General features: G+C 37.6%; 1 protein-coding gene and 1 pseudogene across 2 annotated transcripts in view; both read left to right on the top strand.

Annotated features, from left to right (window-relative positions):
• Positions 1-11,934, top strand: part of BCL2 (BCL2 apoptosis regulator) — a 234,694-nt gene that overhangs the window by 98,060 nt on the left and 124,700 nt on the right. The gene's annotated exons all lie outside the window — the stretch shown is intronic.
• The window catches only part of LOC140498765 (large ribosomal subunit protein eL15-like), a 31,468-nt pseudogene continuing 20,274 nt past the window's right edge, over positions 741-11,934 (top strand).

The raw sequence follows: 11,934 nt of genomic DNA, 5'->3' as shown, positions 1-11,934 counted from the left end.
GGCATCTTAAAATAAGGAGAGGTAAGGTGTTCTATGGAGAACTTTGCCCTGATTTGGTAGCTTTGAAACGTCTATGAGTTGGAGGAACAAAAAAACCAAGGCCAAATTCAGGTACCACATTTTGAGGTGAGATATCTCTTCTCTTCCATTCTCCAGTACTACAACTTTGGAAAATGATGTTAATATTTCACATTAAATTATTTCACCTGGAAAGCTTATGTGTATTTATTAATATTACATATGAAATAGTGGGATTCTCTGTCATTTTAATCACCGTATGTGAAATTTAGTAATTCTTTTCAATTTAACAGGTTCCTCTTCCTAATTCTCATCTTTTCTTTTTTATGTCCCAGTGCAGACCAAGTCTGCAAAGACCACATAGAGAATTGTTGCACTCATCTATCTATTCCTTGGAAGCTTTGGGTAATATACATTAAACATTTTAAAATTAAGTTTTCATATCGATTCTAATGATAATTGTTTACATTTAGACAACACTTTTTAGTTTTCAAAGTGGTTTCCTCATAACCCCTATAAGTAGTAGGTGGTGTAAGTGGAACTGTTTCTATTTTAGATAAAGAGGCTCAGAAGAATGAAGTGACCTATCCACACTAATCCAGCAGAAAGTAGTAATCAGAACTTGAACCCAGATCTTGTGATACTACTAAATCCTGCCACTTCTCTCAGTATACAGGAATAACAATATTTACCAGAGACCCAATTCTGAACAATGAGTAGAGATGGACAATAAAAGGTGGTATGATGCCGTGGATAGAATGCTGGGCTTGGACTCAGGAATACCTGGTACAAATTCCTCCTGAGACACTTTGTAGCTGTATGAGTGAACAAATCATTTAACTCTCTCATCTTTCTTGTTTATAAAATGAGCAGGTTGGATTTGATAGCATCTAAGGTTCCTTACAGCTCTAAATCTAGGATCCTGTCGGAAGAAGGATGATTCCTTTTGCGGGAAGGGAGCTTTCAAGTTAGTGGCAGCCATTAGGCAGGATAAGTGTGAGGATCCACAAATACATCCAAGAGCTATGGAGGAAGAAGCAGTCAGATGTCATGCAGTTCCTCTTGTGTATGAGCTGCTAGCAGTACTTCCAGTTATCTCCCTCAAGCAAGCCCTCCGGCACACCAGACCTAATAAAGCTTGTTATCCTGGGATACAAGGCCAAGTAAAATTATGTCATCTATCATATCAATGTTCATCATAGTGGGCAAAAGCATCCAATTCCCAGTTACCATACAACTTACGGTAAATCTGTACATTTGTGGTGTCAATCAAGTTTGCCAGGAGCCTTCAGTCTGTAGTAGAAGAGCATGCTGGCCATTATTGTGAGGCCTTATGCATCTTGAACTCCTCCTGGATGGGTGAAGTTTCAACCTACATTTTATGAAGCTATCAGACAAAACCCCAACACTTAGTTGATCACCAAGTCAGTGTACAGACACAGAGAAATGCATGAGCTTACCTCAGCTGGTCAGAAAAGCTAGGGTCTTGGAGCCTGTCACAAGTTCCACTGTACCATTGGGGGAACTCCTGCTGCTTGGAGAGGGCTCAATATTTTCCAACTACATTGACACTGATAATTAGCACATGTTAATTTGTAAATGTAATGAACAAAATTTAGGACAGTGTAGGAAGGGAAATCTGGAACCAAGGTAATCTTGATACGTTTGGAAATTGAGGGAATTTGGGAAGCAAAGGAGTAAAGGACCACGGATAGTGAAGACTTGGGATGTTGGGAGAGCAAAACAATGGTGATTTATGGGGTGGGACATGGTAGAATTAGGGAAAATAGTTTATTGCTTAAACACTTGATTTTCACATTTCTATTTGACATTCATGTGTTCTCCATATATCTGTGAAGATATAACATCAAAATAAAGTCTAATAGCTTGCCTCTAAGTTACATGTTTTAAGTGATAAACTAGGGATCTCCTGGCCCCTATTTATGCCTTCTATTTGTTAAGACAAATGGTAGTCAAACTTTCTGACAATCTTTATCTTCTTTTTTGTACCTTGGCACCTCAAATATAGGTATAATATTAAGATGCAGATTGGGGTAATGGAGACTAATTAAACTTATCCATTTTTCCAAGGAGCACCTAGAGACCAATATCTTTATGCACATTAACTTTTTTTTAAATATATTCATTTTATTTATTTTTAATGCTCTACAATCACTACCATAAAACTTAGATTTCCCCCCTCCCTCCCCCCTCCCTCCCCAAGATGGCATACAATTCTATATAGAATTGAATACATTTTCCTATTGAATACATTTTCATTATAGTCATGCTGTGTAGAAGAACTAAAATAAATGGGAGAAATCATATAACAAATCAAAACATAACACACACATACACACACACACACAAATGATCTGCTACATTCCACGATTGAATTCCATAATTCTTTCTCTGAATGTGGAAGGCATTTTGTCCTAGAAGACCATTGGGAATTTTTTTTTTTTTAATGTCCTTGCATTGCTGTGAAGATCCAAGTCTACCAGAAAAAACTCTCTCACACTGTGGTCATTGCTGTGCACAGAGTTCTCCTGGTTCTGCTCCTTTCACTCAGCATCAGATCATATAAGTCTTTTCAGGCCTCTCTGAAGTCTTCTTGTTCATCATTTCTTATGGCACAATAGTATACACCATAATTTATTCGGCCATTCCCCAATTGATGGGCATCCCCTTGATTTCCAGTTTTTGGCCACTACAAAGAGTGCTGCTATAAATATTTTTGTACATGTGGGACCCTTTCCCATTTTTATGATCTCTTGGGGATACAGTCCTAGTAGCGATATTGCTGGGTCAAAGGATATGTACATTTTTGTAGCCCTTTGGGCATAGTTCCAAACCACGCTCCAGAATGGTTGGATGAGCTCACAGCTCCACCAACTATGAATTAGTGTTCCAACTCTCCCACATCCTCTCCAAAATTTATCATTTTCTTGTTCTATCATGTTTGCCAATCTGATAGGTGTGATGTGGTACCTCAGAGTTGTTTCGATTTGCATCTCTCTAATCAAAAGTGATTTAGAGCATTTTTTCATATGATCACATTCACTTTTATAAAGATCTTCTGTGTTCAATTGAATGGCCATGAAATAGACAGAGGTACAGGTAGGCTGTCTATCAACTTATTAGGTGATTTCTACAAAATCATATGCTTGGATTGCCACTTGAGTTTTCCAGGATGATCAAAATGTTCTGAAAGATTGAGAAACAGACTCCAAAGGAAAGACTTTTTGAGACTTTCAAAAATTCACTGAGGTTTGGGAAAGGCAACTAATATAATAGACATTGTGATGGTGTTCACTTTTTCACTATTTTTGGAATTGTGCTTAGGTCTTGTGCAAGACACAAAGATGAGTAGGATACACAGTTTCTGTCCTTGAGAAGGTTACATAGGGAGATAAGTTATATATAAATTATGGTAACAGAAGGGATGGTGTCATGGAAAGGACAAGGACAAGTATCATAGGAAAGATATGGAAAAAGTGCAATAGAGGGAAAGAACTAATGATAAGGAAGAGGAATTGGGAAGTGTTGCTTTCTATAAGTGGCATAATAATTCTCAGCTATGTGGCAGAGTGGACTGAATGCCAAGTCTGGAGTCAGTAAGACTCATCTTCCTGAATTCAAATCTAGTCTCAGTCACTTACAAGCTGTGACATCAGATAAATCATTTAACCTTTATTTGCCTAAGTTACTTCATCTGTAAAATGGGAATAGGTTTTCATGAGTATAAAATGAGGGAACATTTTTAAAGGACTTGAAAACCTTAAACTGCTACGTGAATGCTAACTATAATTATCATTTTTGTTGTTACTAATACGAACGATGTCAAATATTATGGCTCTTTGTATACTAGTCCTGTAAAGAAGGTTCTTTTGATAGCTGATCATGGCATCTAAGTGATGTAGTAGATAGAGTACAGGGCCTGGAATCGGGAGGAACAGAGTTCAATTCCAGTCTCAGACACTTACTAGCTGTGTGACCCCATTTCACCCTATTTGCCTTAGTTTCCTCGTCTGTAAAATGATCTGGGGAAGGAAATGGCAAACCACTCCAGTATCTTTGCTGAGAAAACCCCAAATGGGGTCACAAAGACTCAAACACAACTTTAAAAACAACAACAAAAATAAAGCCTGGAAGATCAGGGCGTTAAAAGCAAAGTAAGATTAAAGAGAAACCAGGTTAGAATGACTTGATGACAACTGCATCTCTCTTATCTAGAGCGCCCTTGAAACTTAAGACAAATACTTTGCTATCTTCTCTGGCCTCTGGTTTTGTGAATTTGTTGCTTTTGAGACTATCAGGTTAGCCTTGTAAAGCTAAGAAAGATAGAAACCTCTCCCCATCTACATCCAGCAACAGTATCCAAGTTGTCAGCTAAATTCTAGTCACACAGTTTTTTTTTTTTATTCTGTGATACAAACATCAGAGGGGTACTGCTCGACTTTTATTCTGGTGAACAACGAACGAGTTACTCAAGGAGAAAATAAATTGATACTGGACCCTCACCAGGTTGTTCTTTGGAATGCATCTTTTTTATTTAAGCCATGAGCTATCCCTGTGTTCAGGGAGCACAAACTGATGTAAATATACTTGGAACAGCCAGTAGACATTCCATGTGCTCTCCTTCCAAGCGTGGGCACTGTCATGGTATGCACTACTGTATCTATCCATACACCTGGGCCTCCTCCTACCTCCAAAACAGTATAGTTAGAGGAGGATACAAGTGCCCCACTGATAGAATTCCCGAGTTTTCTGAAGGTTCTATTCTCATGTAGTGTGTCTTCTGGCCCAAAGTACAATTTAGGAGAATATGGGATGGAGTTAGAAGCTCAGAGAGAGAAGCTACTGTTTCTTCTTCCCTCTTCACAGATGTTAAGGGAAAATCAGGCTCATTGTTTTTTTAGGAATCAGGTTCAAGGTTTTCACCTTCACATAGGTGCACCTATCTTAGTGCACCTGTGTGTATTGTATCGTGCAATATAATCCCTGAATAAATAGAGACTTTGCCATTTCTTTTTGAGTCATGTGATGCATTTACGAATGATTTTGTTTCAACATTTTGTAAATATTCAATATTCCTGCCGAAACCAGTATGGAGCTTCAATATCCATGGAGTAGTGAAGTCATCAGAAAGTTTTGCCACTAGAGCAAGCAGAGAACCTCACAAATACATACATTTCTAGCCAGCTGCAGAAGTAAACAAAGTTACTTCATCCAGTCATGTGCCAGATCCCTGAGGGATTTTCCTAAGTTTATGATTTATAACGATCACTTTTGAGAAACTTAGCTTAGGTGAGGTTGAATTACTGATTTTTTCTGAAGTTCTGTTTTCTCTAGAGTCTCTTCGGATGGTTTCTGATTCTGTTCCGTTTAAAGCCTTTTGTGGCAGGAACTCACTGTGTTTCTGCCCACATCACTGCATTCCTGGGATGCCTTTCACAGGCCCTAGCAAGATCATCTGACAGCAGACAGTGAAGTCAATGAACTTTATACATAATTAAATACTCGAAGCTGGGAGAATTAATTATTTTTTTCCCTCTGTGAAGTTGAGAAAGAATACATGTTATGTTACCCTCCATTATGGAATAAATGTTATGTATAGTAACCAGGCTAGTTTCGCATGATTTAATACTAAACAGAATAAGAAAGTGATTGCATCCTTTACATGGGCCCCACAGAACAGTCACCACCCACACTGTTTATTCAGACTCGGATCTTTGCCATTCAGGGTTTAAGCCAGAAGAGGGGGGAGGAAAAAAAAATGAGAGAGAATTCTGCAATGAACGCTTTTGAAACTTTGTATTCTCAGTGAAAAGTGGCTGAGATTTTTGTTAAACCATTTAAAATCAATTACTCTGGATCCGATTTTCATTTACAACAAACTACAAGCAACTGTTAATTTTCTTCATGTGCCCACATTTGGATTTAAGGCCATGGTAGATTGGAGTTGGGATAGTAGTTCTGATCTGCTTAGGCATCTGATGCTACCACTAAACTATGTATGGGCAATTGGGCAACCCTGACCTTTGACCAGGTTTCTATAAAAGAGCAAGAGAAGGTGTTCAGGAAACAAATAAATTCTATGAAAATGATTGTGGGGTTGAAATAAGCATACTGTACTTCCAAGGAAGAAAAGTCCATGAGTAAGAGCAGAGAGAGGGAATGCAAAATATAGAAAGAGGGAAGTTGGTGGTGGTGGTGGTGTGGGGGAGATAGTCTTAGATTCAAAAGGATTTTTGAGAAAGTTCCTAGTCTACCTTTATGTCTCTAGGACTGTATGTAAATCATTCCAGAGAGATGAGATTTTTCTCTCCCCACATTTTAAAGGATATTCAGAAAAGATTATTTCTGTTGGTAACCCTACCTCAATGATTGGCAAGCAGTTCTTTGATGATTTGAAAAGTTCATGATTTATTTGATCTGGGTATTCCTTCCATCTACATTTTTCCTCATTGTCCTTATCTTTCCAAAAGCCTTCTATAGAGGATTCACTTAGTGCACTGGAAGACTTATTCTGTTTCTTATAATATATTAGGTATACCCATGTAGCAAATAAGTTGTCTATTTTCTCTGTAAATTCCTAGTGTCAGGAAAATGTTCCCTATTTCTAACTACCCTCCCCCCCCCCCCCCATATTCATGTAGGATGGTTCTACAGTTCAGTGTACCCAAAGCTATAGCTAGAAATTATTTTCTCTTGGGTAAAAACGTTTTCCAGGTGGTAGGACAAGAGTAGTAGTAATGTGGAGGACAAACTGACAATATGCCCTGTCACCTGGAGAGAGGTCTAGATTCTTATCCCAATAGAAGCTACGAGGAGAGGGTCACTACAATAAGACCTTGGAAGTTGTTTTAGAATGCTTTTACAACTTGGTGGGGCTGGCTATTGATGGACTGAGAGGTGGAATATAGGGTTGGCAATTGATGCATAGAAGAGCATACTATGAAGGAAACACTCCCCCTGCTCCTTCCTTCCCTTTCTTCCTCTCTTTTTTTCTTCCTTCCTCCCTTCTTTCCTCCCCGCCTTATTTTCTCCCTTCCTCTTTCTTCCATTATCCTCCTCTCCCTCCCTCTTTCTCCTCTTCTCCTCCCTCCTTTTATTCTTTCCTTCCCTGCCTATTTTTTTTTCTTTGAATTCCTTACTTCCTTCCTTGGAGACAAGATGAAGAGATGTGACTTGATGACAGAAGAGTTAGAGAGCTTTAAAATTGATTGATCTGTACTTCTGTTCAGTGATATGACTTAGTTTTCCTCTATTTGAGTACCATTCTTGCCTTTTAGGTATAGATCCACCAGGTTTGGTTTTAAGTTAACTATCCAGCAATTTTAGATCAATCCATTAATGATGGTTGTTTGGGTTTCGCTTTTCAACTTGTCTTGAATCTACCTAACTATACTATTATCTAGCATGTGTCTTACCATCTTTCCCAAGGAGAACATGAAAGATTTCATCCTATGTTTTGTTGAAATCTTGTCAAATGCAAGTCTCTAGTATTCTTCTGATTTGGTAACCTTGTCAAAAAGAAAATGGGCTTAGCATCCTGTACCCTATTTTTGATGAAGCCATGATGGCTTCTTATGATCACTGTTTCTGTTCCTAAATATTCACAAATGATATCTTTAATAATGTGTTCTAGAAATTTTCTTCACTCTTTGTCCTCTATTCTCGTCATCCCATCCACCCCTACTTTATATCTATCAAACCTTTCACTGCCAGACCTCTAAAATGAATCATCTGTATTGTACCCTGTTTTCTCTCCACTTTCTCATATTTTAGTCCATTGCAATCTGGTTTCCAGCCTCAGCATTCAAAACATTCTCTACAAAGTTGCTACTGATTTCTTAACTGCTAACTGTGACAACTTATTCTTAGTCTTTCTATTCTGCTTTTGATATTGTTTTACATTACTCCAGTCAGTCTGCCAACTAGCATTTATTAAGTACCTACTACATGTGAGACACTGTGATAAATAATGTCCCTCTTGAATTCTGTTTTCCAGGCTAACTGGCTGTTCCTCCATTCTGACATTAATCTCCTACCTCCATTGCTTTGCACAGGCTGTGCTGCATGCCTGAAAGGCTCTCCCTCTTCATCCACATCTGTTGGAATCCTTACTTTCAAGGCCCATTTCAAGTACCACTTCCTTACAAGAGGTCTTTCCTGATTCTCCAAGTTGTTAGTGCTTTCCTTTTTCCAATTACCTTATATTTATTCTGTATTTAATTAAATGCATACGTGTTCTTTCCTCCAGTATACTATATGCCACTTGAGTTTAGGGACTATTTCATGTTGCTGTTGTTTTTGTCTCTCCAGCACCTCTAGTGAATGAAATGTTGTAGAAACTTAATAAATACTTGCTCAGTTGAATTGAACAAACATGAATTTGCCACTCCCTCCTCCTGGATACCCTTTCCTCCTTGGCTTCTGTAATGCAGCTCTCCCTTCGTACTCTTTCAGGTTTGATCTCACTTTCTTAGTCACTTTTGCTGTCATCACATACCTGTGCTCTTAGATTAGTCTTTCCAGTCTCTTTCTTCTCTGTACTTTCATTGGTGATCTCTTCTTACTCCCATGTTTTAAGTAGAATCTCTGTGGAGCTGACTCCAAAATCTATGTATCCAACACAAATCTTTCTCTTGAACTTTAGTCGGACATTGTCAGCTTCTTACCAGACATCTTCAGGATGTGTCTTAAGCAGCTCAAACTCAGTATATCCAAAGTACAACCCATTATCATTTCCCCTCCCAAACCAACCCTACATGTAGTATAAATGCTCAAGAAATATGCTTCATTGTTTCCCTGATTGAGAAAATAGATTATAGGCCATGTGGTCATCTGGTCAGAGAATCTAGAGCTCTGCATACTTGAACTGTACTGGTAAGGAAGTCTAGATCTCATTCCTTTCATTGCATTTCCTCAACTTGGAAAAACTACTTATATTATCAGTTCCAATTTTTTTGTTTCTTAAATGAAGTAATAATTACTATTTTCTTTAGAGGGATGTTCTGCTTATTACTGAAAGAATTCTCAAAATTCATTTTGTGACATTGAAGGAAAAAATACAACCCAGCTGTAGTAAAGACTTCTGAATGACACTTTTAAAAAATAATTACTATCCCAAGCAGAAGTTTTAATTAGTCTGTATTTTCCCCATGAAGTCTATATTTCTTCCCCATGAAGTTTCCACAGGTAATAAATAAGCATCTTTTCCTAACCAATACCTTACACATAGTAGACACTCTGTAAATATCTACTGAGTTGCAATTGAATTCCTTAATTACCAGGAATGATGTTAACTCACCTAGCATAATTGTTACTCAACCTCTCTAGGAGGTAAGTTGTTATTTTCCAAGCTAAAAATGGTCTTTTACAACTGAAGCTAAGGCAGGCAATGATAACCATGAAAAATCCTGTCCCCCTTGCCTCTACCAAAATAAGTATTGCTGATACCTTATTTTTCTACCTTAACCATCTCTCAATCAATTAATAAATTAGCAAGAAACTGGGGAGAAACTGGGACTGGATGTATAGAGATGAGAATAATCTGTATAGAGATGATAACTAAACCCCTGGGAGCTGAACAGGTTATTAAGGGAGAATGCAGAGAAGAAAGAAAGGACCAGGACAGCCATGTTTAGGGCTTTGATATGGATAAATAACCATCCAAAAAGACCACAAAGGAGTGAGTAGCTAGCATAGAAGACAACTGGGAGAGAGTAATGTCATGAAAACTAAGAGAAAGACAGTAATCAGAAGGAGAGAATGGTCAGCAGTGTCAAAAGGATGGTCAAGGATGAGGAATGGGAAAAGGCCATCAGATCTGTCAATGGTTGGTAACTAGAGTGAGCAGTTTCAGGTGAGTGAGGGGGACAGGAGATTACAAAGGTTTTAGACAGAAAATAGAGACAGAAGTGGAAATAACATTTTTCCCTAGGTGTTCATTTGAGAAACTGAGAAGAGATGCAGAAAGATAACTTGAGGGTACATTAGGATCTGATGGTAGGGTCTCTTGCTTTTGGAAAGGGCAAAGAAAAGTAGCCAGATACAGAGTTGAAAACTGCCATCTTTTTGAAAGCCTCCTGAAACTTTTACTTCTTTGCCTACCACTGCAGGAAATGTTTTAAAATTATTATTGAGTTACAAGGATAGGTTATTTTTCCAAGGGGAATATAAGAGTTTGTTAGGTGGATTACCATATTAAAGGGAAAGTATTTTTTAGGAGACTATTCTGAGCCTGAGAAATCACTACAATGTCCTGGTAACATCCTTTTCTCTGCAGAGAAAGTGAATTGATCATTCACTAAGGTGTACTTTTGTTATGAGGTATTTCTTAGATTTCAATGGGGCATTTTAAAAGGAAAGTAACGAGAGATGCAAGATTCAGATACCTGGATTCAGGAAGCCATTTCTCTTGGTAATAAATGTGACTCTTTAGTCATGAGATAAATTTCAACGTATGACTTGTAGACTCAGTCTCAGCATTTTGTAATCACTGTTTTAAATACTATTTTATTCTTTTCATGAATTGATAAAAGAGCAAATTATCTAAGTAAGGTTTTATGGTATATTCAAGTTCTATTTAGTGATATGTATCCTAGTGGAACATGTACTATTGCACTTCAGTGGCAAGAAGGCTAGTTCTGGAATAAGCAGATGTGGGTTCAAATTCTGGGTCTGCATCTTATTTCCTAAGTAACTGATCCTTTTGGGCCCTCAGGTTCCTCATTTGTAAAGAGCAGGGGGAGATAAGTGGGGTAGTGGATAAAAGTGCTAGACTTGGAATCAGGAAAACTTGAGTTAAAATCCTGCCTCAGACATTTAGTTGTGACCCTGGGCAAATCACTTAACCTTTGTCTGACTCAGTTTCCTCACCTGTAAAATGTGGATGATAGTAGGATCTCTCACAAGGTTGTTGTGAGGATCAAATGAGATAATATATGTAAATCATTTTTCAAACCTTAAAGTACTTCTAATTACTACTACTATTACTACACCCCACCCCCACTCTGCTTCCTCTGCTTCCTTCTCCTGCTACTACTACAACGACTACTACTACATGATCTTTTTGTTCCTTTCTAGTTATAAATCTATTGCCTTTTGAACTTCTTGGCTATCCAGATTATAGTAATTATGTATCCCCCTTCTATTAAATGTTTTGTCCATCAATAAACAAAATCTTTTATTGAGTATCTCTTAAGAGTTGAGATATAACATTTTTTGAGGTGAAAGAGACATACTCATGAGATGAATAAAGAAATATATTCTCATATTTGGAAAGGACCACACAGGTCATCCCACCTGAAGCCTAATTCTCTTCTTTTAAAAAATAATTTATTTTTGTATGCATTTATAATATGTCTCTCCCACTACTTCCTCTACTGAACCAACCGAAAAAACAAAACCCTGCATAGCATTCATAGTCCAAGACTGAATCTCTTCTAACAATATCCCTAACAAATAGTTATCCTGCCCATGGTCAAATAGCTGTTAAATGTCAAGTGTAGGTTTTGATCCCAGGTCTTCTTTGACTCCAGCTTGCTGACTCCTAAGTCTAGCACTATTTAATACACCATGCTGCTTCTTTGAGTTGCTCATGTGGTAACTGGATGATCACTTGTTGGGGATGTTGTTAAAGGATCAAGACTTTCTGGTATAAGTATGTACCTGGCATACAAGTGCTTAAGAAATGTTTCTCAGCATATTGATTCAGGTAAGATTTGGACTTTGTAATATAAAATATCACTTAACTATTCCTAGTCTCAGTTTTCTTATCTGCAGAACAGTAATTATAGTATCCACCTCACTGAGTTTTTGTAATGCCCAACTATGATAATATATCTGTATCTATATATAGTTTTGGAATTATGTGATTTTTACATAAAAATTCATAAATCATAT

The sequence above is a fragment of the Notamacropus eugenii genome, chromosome 4, assembly GCF_028372415.1.
Source record: "Notamacropus eugenii isolate mMacEug1 chromosome 4, mMacEug1.pri_v2, whole genome shotgun sequence".
Taxonomy (NCBI): domain Eukaryota; kingdom Metazoa; phylum Chordata; class Mammalia; order Diprotodontia; family Macropodidae; genus Notamacropus; species Notamacropus eugenii.
This window is presented reverse-complemented; position numbering and strand designations above follow the sequence as displayed.